This window comes from Canis lupus, chromosome 15 (genome assembly GCF_011100685.1).
Source record: "Canis lupus familiaris isolate Mischka breed German Shepherd chromosome 15, alternate assembly UU_Cfam_GSD_1.0, whole genome shotgun sequence".
In the NCBI taxonomy this organism is placed as follows: Eukaryota; Metazoa; Chordata; class Mammalia; order Carnivora; family Canidae; genus Canis; species Canis lupus.
In genome coordinates, this window is record NC_049236.1 from 32,545,916 (window position 1) to 32,553,939 (window position 8,024).

The 8,024-nt window shown below is 36.1% G+C and overlaps 1 long non-coding RNA gene across 1 annotated transcript; it reads right to left on the bottom strand.

The window, feature by feature from the left end:
- Window positions 1-3,385: 3,385 nt before the first annotated feature.
- LOC111098897 lies at window positions 3,386-7,112 on the bottom strand. The gene is made up of 2 exons (XR_005369958.1): window positions 6,524-7,112; window positions 3,386-3,459 (listed from the first exon to the last, which is right to left on the bottom strand). It is a non-coding gene; the product is annotated as an uncharacterized LOC111098897 (long non-coding RNA).
- Between the last annotated feature and the right edge of the window lie 912 nt (window positions 7,113-8,024).

Consider the following 8,024-nt stretch of genomic DNA (forward strand, 5'->3'; position numbering starts at 1 on the left):
ACAGAAACCGATGGTTCCAAAGACTCTGCTCTTCCCTATTTACTGATTATCATGATAGAGACACATTCATAATCAATACTAGGAATAAAGGTGGGGGTATTTCGGGGGTGGGGGGGACCTTAGAAAAGGATAAAACAAAATGTCAAGAGAATGACAATCTTTTTAATGATGTCTACTAAATTCTCATCGTGAAACCATAATCCATTGAAAGGAAACGATAAAATAAGCATCAGATTGAGAAAATAGTTAAAATAAGCAACACAATTACATTGTCTAATTGAAAGCTAGTTAGTTATGAACAAGCATACCTAAAAATTGGCGAGCAAATTCCGATTAATCACATTTGTGAGTTTAACAACCTCAGTGGCTCAAAATCTAGTTACAGGAAGGTACATATAACGTTAGATTAAAACAAAGAAACAACAACAACAAATACTTCTTAGTATAAGAAAACCTACTTCTTTACTGTCCTCATTTTTAGTCTGACAAATTTGTTGTGGAGGTGGAGTGATACCACTTTATAAATTCAGAATTTATTGAGCATATTGTTGGCAGAATTCTAAGAGGCCTCCCATGATACCCTTGACTCCCAAGATGTACATCCTGCAGGATACCCTCCTCTTGAGAGTGGGTGGGTCAGGCGATGCCTACCAGAGACAGAAGTCAGACAGATTCAAAGAACGATAAGACCTACAGAAGGGGGCTACATGCAGGGAGTTACAGAAAGCTTTCAGGAGCTGAGAGAAGCCCTGCTCTACAGCCATCAAGAGACCAGGGGCCTCAGTGCTACAATTATATAGAACTGAATTCTGCCCAAACTTGAAAAAAAGAACTCCGAGCTCCAGAAAATAATGCACCTGAGTTGATAGCTTGATTTCACTCTTATGAGAGGCTAAAGAGAGAAACTACCTTAACCAGACCTGGACTTCTGACCTATGAAACCACAAGATAGTGTACGTGACTTGCCTTAAGCCTCCACGTCTGTGGTAATAATAATAATAATAATAATAATAATAATAATAATAAATAAGGAATAAAAATAAATAAAAGAATAATAAGAAGAAAATAATAAGGAAAATAATATTAATAGTAATAATAAGGAATAACAATAATAAATAAAAAAATAATACTGTTATATGCCAGTACTTAACTAGCATAGGAGTTCAACCATGAACATGATGGACAAAATTATCTGCCCTAATGAACTTAAGATATTAATGGAGTAAAACTGACAATACACAGCTAAAAATAGAATAAATGTATATATAGATATACTCACGAGTGGTACATTCTACAGAGAAAGTAAAATAGGGCAAGAGTGAGAGACTGACTATTGAGGGCTGGGTGGGACTTTACCCAGGGCAGTCAGGGAACAAATATCAGAAGAGGTAAGAGTTGTGTCAAGCCCAAAATGATGAAAAGGAGGCACCACACAAAAATTAGAGTTTGGATCTTAGTCTAAACCCTATGAAGAGTTGTAGCATGGGGGAGGGGTATTTATCTAAATGACTCTTTGAGATGCTGTCTCAATGAAGAATGGACTGAACTGGGAGTGGGGGGAGAATGGAGAGAGTCATTGGTGGGGAATCATCATCCAAGAGAGACCTTGCCCACTGCAAAGATTTCACCATCACCCAGGACAGATATGAAGGATCAGGCTGGAGAGATAATCCCCAGGCTTGAAAGGGGAATTTCCAATAATGTTGTCATGGATCATGTATTATAGACATTTTCTTTCAAAATTTTCAGCAAGGAAATTTTTCTCTAGGATATTTCCAAACCCATGTAATATAGACCTCTATCACAAGAAGAGTGGTAGGAAGGCAAGACAAGGAGTGGGAAGCAAGATGGAGGTAGAAATTCCAGTAACCTATTTTGAAGGCCAAAAAATGGCCAGAGGCTTTCAACAAATTAGTAGCTCAGAGAAAACTGAACGTTAAACTTTTACATACTTACGGTATTTCTTAAGATTATCTCAAGTCACATCCAAAGTCTGACAATCGTTTTGGGGTGTTTTTTTTTTTTTTTTTCTTTTTGTCCTAGTAACAAAGCATAGGAATTCTGTTAACTTTTTTTTTTTTTTTGCCAAAAACATAAATGTTGAAACTATTTAGAAATTCTGTAGTGAATGCTGCTTTGTTAAAAATTAACTTATTATGATCAGAATAAGTGTTATACTTTCAAAAAATTAGAATCTTCTTCATACATTCTTCATAATAACATGACAGCATTCTGAAATGAAAAAAAATGTGAACGTGGCATATATTTATGTATATTTTTAAGAGTGAGCATTTTCCTCTGCATCTCTAACTCCCAGACTGATAGGAAAGAATAACAGAATAATAGAAAAGTAAACCTAAGGAATTTTCTTTAGAATTAATTTATGACAACATGTAAAATTTAAAACATGTTTTCAAATAAAATTCCCAACTCTAATTAATCCCAAAGAGAGCAAGAGATTACAATGGAGTAGAATACAATTTTCTTCTCTCACTCCTTGCTTTCATCTGTCTTTCTATTTTCATTCCTTGAAGAAGCTGTTATAGACAGAACTGTGTCCCCTCAAAATTCATGTTGAAGCTCAAAGCAACTGTATTTGGAGAGAGGGTCTCTAAAGAGGTGACAAGTTAAATGAAGTCATAAGGGTAGGACCCTAATCAGGTAAGATTCATGTCACTATAGGAAGAGATAACAAAGATCTCTTGGAAAACGGCCATGTGAAGACACAGAGCAGCCATGAAAAGTGCTCTAATCAGAAACCAACCCTGATGATTCCTTGGTCCTGGACTTCTAGCCTCCAGAACTATGACAAAATGAAGTTCTGCTATTTAAGCCACTGGAATTTTGTTGTGTTAGTCAGAATGGACAAATATACACAGTGAATTCAAAAATCAGAAAAATATCATATAACCACATAATTAGAACATTAGTGAACTTGGTAACTTCAAAGAAGTTCAGATTTACACAAGCAAGTCAACATCCTCAGTCTACCAGCTAATGGACATGTTTGCTTTGGATTAGAGATGCAAATATGGGGTCCCCTGATCCTTGGGAATGTTAATGTTGAATTGATCATTGAATGTCACTCTTAATACTTAAGATTTTTATAAGTTTTCACCATTTTCTTGATAAAGTTAGTTTTGCCTTGTTCTGAATTGAGGATGAGTTTAGTGAAAGTTTTATCTATAGGAAGCAATTTGTGTAGTAAAATAATAGACATCTACTAAAGCCCCTTGATTTCAAATAGTTTCTCTTGTAATTAATGAGAAGGAATTTTCTAATCTCCATATGCAAATAAATAAATAAATCGCCAAGAAGCACCATAACAATGAAAAAGAAAATACTGAACCTATATCACATTATTCAGGAAAAGTTTATTATCTTACATTTCTGGAGGTCAGAAGTCCAAAATTGGGTCCTATAGAACCAATGTCAGGAGAGCTGTGTTCACTCTGGAGACTGGAAGAGAACATGCCCCTTGTTATTTTCAGCTTTTAGAAACTACCTCCATTTGTCGGCACATGGCCCCCTTTCTAGCAATGGTACCCTACTGACTCTGCTTACCTTGTCACACCTCCTTCTCTGACTCTGGTCCTTCTGCCTGGCCTTATAACAACCCTTGTGTATACATTGGACCTACCCAGGTAACCTGGGATCATCTTTCCATCTCAATATCCTTAACTTAATCACATCCACAAAATGCCATGTAAGGTAATATACTGACAGATTTTGGGGATTAGGACATGGACAACGTGGCAAGGAGCATTACTTTGCTGATCACAACACAGCTGCCCTAGTGCTTCTGCGTATTACGTGTTGGCAGGTAGAACTTGAAGATAAATCTAACTGTGTATAGTTCATGTTAAAGGAGACAATATGAAAACCTGAAATATGGTGATCAAGAAAATCTATGTTTAAATTCTTAAGTAAGGCTTCTTTTTATTTGTAGTGAAAAACATTTGTTCTAGAAAAGGTACTGTCTCACATAGAGTATATTGGAATCCTACAATCTCTTCAAGCCATTATAAAAGTACTTTGCCAATATTTACACCTCACAGAAAAGAAGTTCTTAAAATATTGGTTTAAGATGTGTCAACAAGGAACTAAAACAACTTAGGAGTAGGTTCTCTTTATTCAGGAAAAATCAATTGTGCTCTGAGCTGTGGGGTATCAATATTGCCAGCTAGTGCATTAATAATAAAAATCATTGATTAGTAGATTCTTACCATATGCTAACTGCCATACTACAGCCTTTACATGCATTTTCTCATTCTGTGAGGTACACACCATTAGGATTCCATCATACAGATGCAAAAACTGAGGTTTTTAGAACTGTAAGTGCCCTTCTCTATTACTTCATGAGTGGAACCTATCATTCCATCTCATATCTGCTCACAATGATATGATGGGACAAGATGGTTTCAGTTACCATGGAATTTTCATCAGAAAAGGCACAGATATTTCCGAACTGTCCTATTACTATTGTTAATTTCGCACTACTCTCCACACTACCCCTGGGAAAATTTATATTTTATTTTCTATGATTTAGAGTAAGAACCTGAGGTCAAGCAACTGTATTTCAATTACCCTTCCATTTTTTAACTTTCTGAGTAATAGCATATAATGTGTGAACATAATTGAATTTCAAGTCAGATCTTAATATCAAAATGTGTTTTTTCTGAAACTATGCAGATTATATATATATATATATATATATACACACATATATGTAGTTTTTTATTTTTAATATATATATTTTTCATTTTGAAATTGGTCACTTTTTCTGATAAGAGCACTAGTTTTGGAGAAAGCATGAATTAGATTTGAGTTTGTATTTTGGAACTTATTCTATATGTGGAAAATAATTAATTTCCCAGGGCCTCAGATTCCTTATCTTTAAAATGGGGAAAATAATACTGATCTCATGAGATTGTTACATATGCTCTCAAAAAGGTTAGATTACTCCTCTAATGGAGTGTTATTTTTTTAACATTCTCAAAAGACAGAACTCTCCCTTTTTCCCTGATTATTTTGCCACTTATAAAGATATTCTAAGGCCTTGAGGGTTGGGGGCAGAAAAAAGCCACTTTTTCTCTTAGTGTAGAGTGAATCTTTTACCAAACACTGCTTTGTTTTCATTTCTGCTTTTTGCTTTGTTTTGTTTTTAACTGTATTTCCAGTTGCTTTGAGCAAGGTTGGTCCCTATTCCATAATAAATGATTCTTGAGAATTTTCATGATGAATGAATTGCAGTGGGATTCATTAGGAATTTCCAAGCTTTCCACATTTCTTTGCATTCTTTCTTTCTGCCCTCTGCAGAGATGCCAACATCCTTAGTGTACATAAAAAGCCAAGATACCTTTGATTGTTGAGCCCAAAGCTATGTGGAACATGAAAAACCAACAATAAATGCTTTATTAAATGTAGCTTTTTAATGCAGTTAAACTGCAGAATGCAGTTTTGTGTTTTAACAAATCCCAACTGGAGTAATAAAAGATCTCTTCTAGGACACTTGGGTAGCTCAGTGAGTTAAGCGTCTGACTCCTGATTTCACCTCATGTCATGATCTCAGGGTCCTGGGATTGAGCCCTGTGTGGGGGCTTTAAGCTTAAGACTCTCTCTCTCCCTCTCCCTCTGCCTCTCCTCCCACCCTCTCTTGGAAAAAAAAAAAAAAAAGAAAAACAAAACAAAACAAAACAAAACAAAACAGAAAAAAAGGTCTCTTTGGATCCCCAAGGCCAACAGTTACTTGACTCTGTGGAGGTTGGGCTCTGAGCTTTGAGACAGGAAAGAACCATGTATAACTATATTCTTAGAAACATTTTATTGAACTTCCAAACTCTTCTGGGCACATTTACTTCATCTCCTACTTGCTTGGTGTGGAAAAGCAATTACTCTGTGGTGATGGTGCAGTCAAATCTGTAAACAGTTATTACATTTCAATTAGAGCTGCATGAAACTCAATATATTTGGTTTTCTGGGAATTAATATAAATCTTTTGTGATGTTTCAATTCACATGGGGTCCTACCCCACACATTTGGCTCTCAGCAACACTCAGATGCATTCAAACATTAAGGACTATTTTCCAGCATTAAGCATTCGGCCTGGGGCTACATTCTGCTGAAGTGTATTGGTCACTAAACTCTCAAATCTTCCAGTTACACTACAGGTTTTGCCAAGAGAAGTCAACTTAGACTGGCTCTCTAGTATGAAAGGAAGATTCTGGTAAATCTTCTGTCATAAAACATGCGTGTGATCACACTCAGGGTCTTCCTCAAATGCTCATAAACCGCTGAAACACAAACAAGAATATTTCATTATCGCTAAAAAGAATGGCAGTGAGATGGAGAGATGGGAAGACAGAAACTAATATTTATTACACAGCCGCAATGTTCCAGTCACTTTTCTTGGATTATCTCTTTAAATTCCTACATCAGCATTGCAAGGTAGTTATTACGTGTCACCCACCACTCTCCAGATGGGAAAATTTTGATTCAGATTAGGCAACTTGCCCAGATTTACCAGGTCGATGATGGTGCTGGGAACGAGCCCAGGTCTGTTTCCAGACTCCAGGATGATTCTTCCATTTCCTAATGTGCAGAGATTTGAAGAATGTGCTTAATCTCTGTCTTTTCCTTTTTACTTTCTTTGCTCATCACAGCTCTTTAATGCCTTTTGGAACAGCGTAGTTGGTCTGTCCACTCTTTGTACTGGTACCGCTGATTCTCTTTCAATTTTCTATGTTACTCAAGGAAAAACGCAAGCAACAGAGTCAAATGACGAAGGAAGTGCTCTCCCCACTCCTAAATGTGTTACATATGGTGGTGGGGGCAGGGCCAGACCGCAAGCAGCATTCACTGAGGAGGATTTCGCACTTCCATCAGCTACCATGAAAGATAACATATGGACTGAACATTTATTCCAAGCAACAGATTTGTTTCTAGTTACTCTCCAGCAGTTGAGTGAAAGGGGGGATGGGGGAGGGAAACACCTTTTAACAGCCATCTGAAAATACTCTCCAAATGAGAGAAATAAAGTTGATCTTTTTTCAGACTATAGAATTAACATTAAAAAAAAAGTCATAATGATTCAATTTAAATGTATTTATGGAGCTACTATCACCCTGAATCTACCTCTTCATTGGGGAAGACATGTTGCTTGTCCTGTTTTTTGGAGGAAAGACATCCTTACTATAATGGACTTAACATGTGTTGATTTTATACCATTTTCAAGTTACTTCTTTTTATTCACTTGGATCATTATCTTATGTACAATCTGCCTTTTAAATATCAAGATAAAGATGAAATTTTGGGTCAATAAATGGGGACATCTTCCTGTTCCCCATTATTTTACTTATAATCAATCATTTGCTTCATGTTACCCAAGTTATTGGTTTGGATCTGGAAAGATTCATAACTTTAGGCATTGCAAAATTCTTCGGGCTGAGAAAAAAAGGCGTTGTTGGGAAACCAAAATTTAAAAGTTAGGTTTCAAATTGTTTCTGCCCTCCAGGCTCCTGACATATAAAAGTATTAACAACATATGTCTAGTTAGATTTCTAAACCACATGAGAGTTAAGCAGGATGAGCCTCTTTGAAATATTGTGCTTTTTGAAAATAGAAAGCAAAAGAAAATGAAAGAGAAAGCCTATAATTGCCTTCAAAAAATACATATTTGAACCTTTCTTATTGCTCTCAGGTAAACCAATCTTATAAATGGGCCCTATTCTGTTCCTGGACCTTTCTTTATGTTAGCCGTCACTTCTTTCAAAGCTAAGTTGATCATTCTTCACCTTCAAGAAGCAGTCTCTGACAAACTCATTCCTTCTCCCCATTAAGACTTCCTCCTTTTTCCAATCATTGTCAGTGTGTATACATGAGGTTCAGTCTTGCCTTGTAATTGTGTCTTTAAATAGCTACTTACCTGACCTTCTGAAAAGAGAAATTTCTTTCGGAAATTCTTTGCTGTGAGGGCTGATCATAGGAAAAAAAGACTGTAAAATGTAGACTTCAATAGCCTGAGA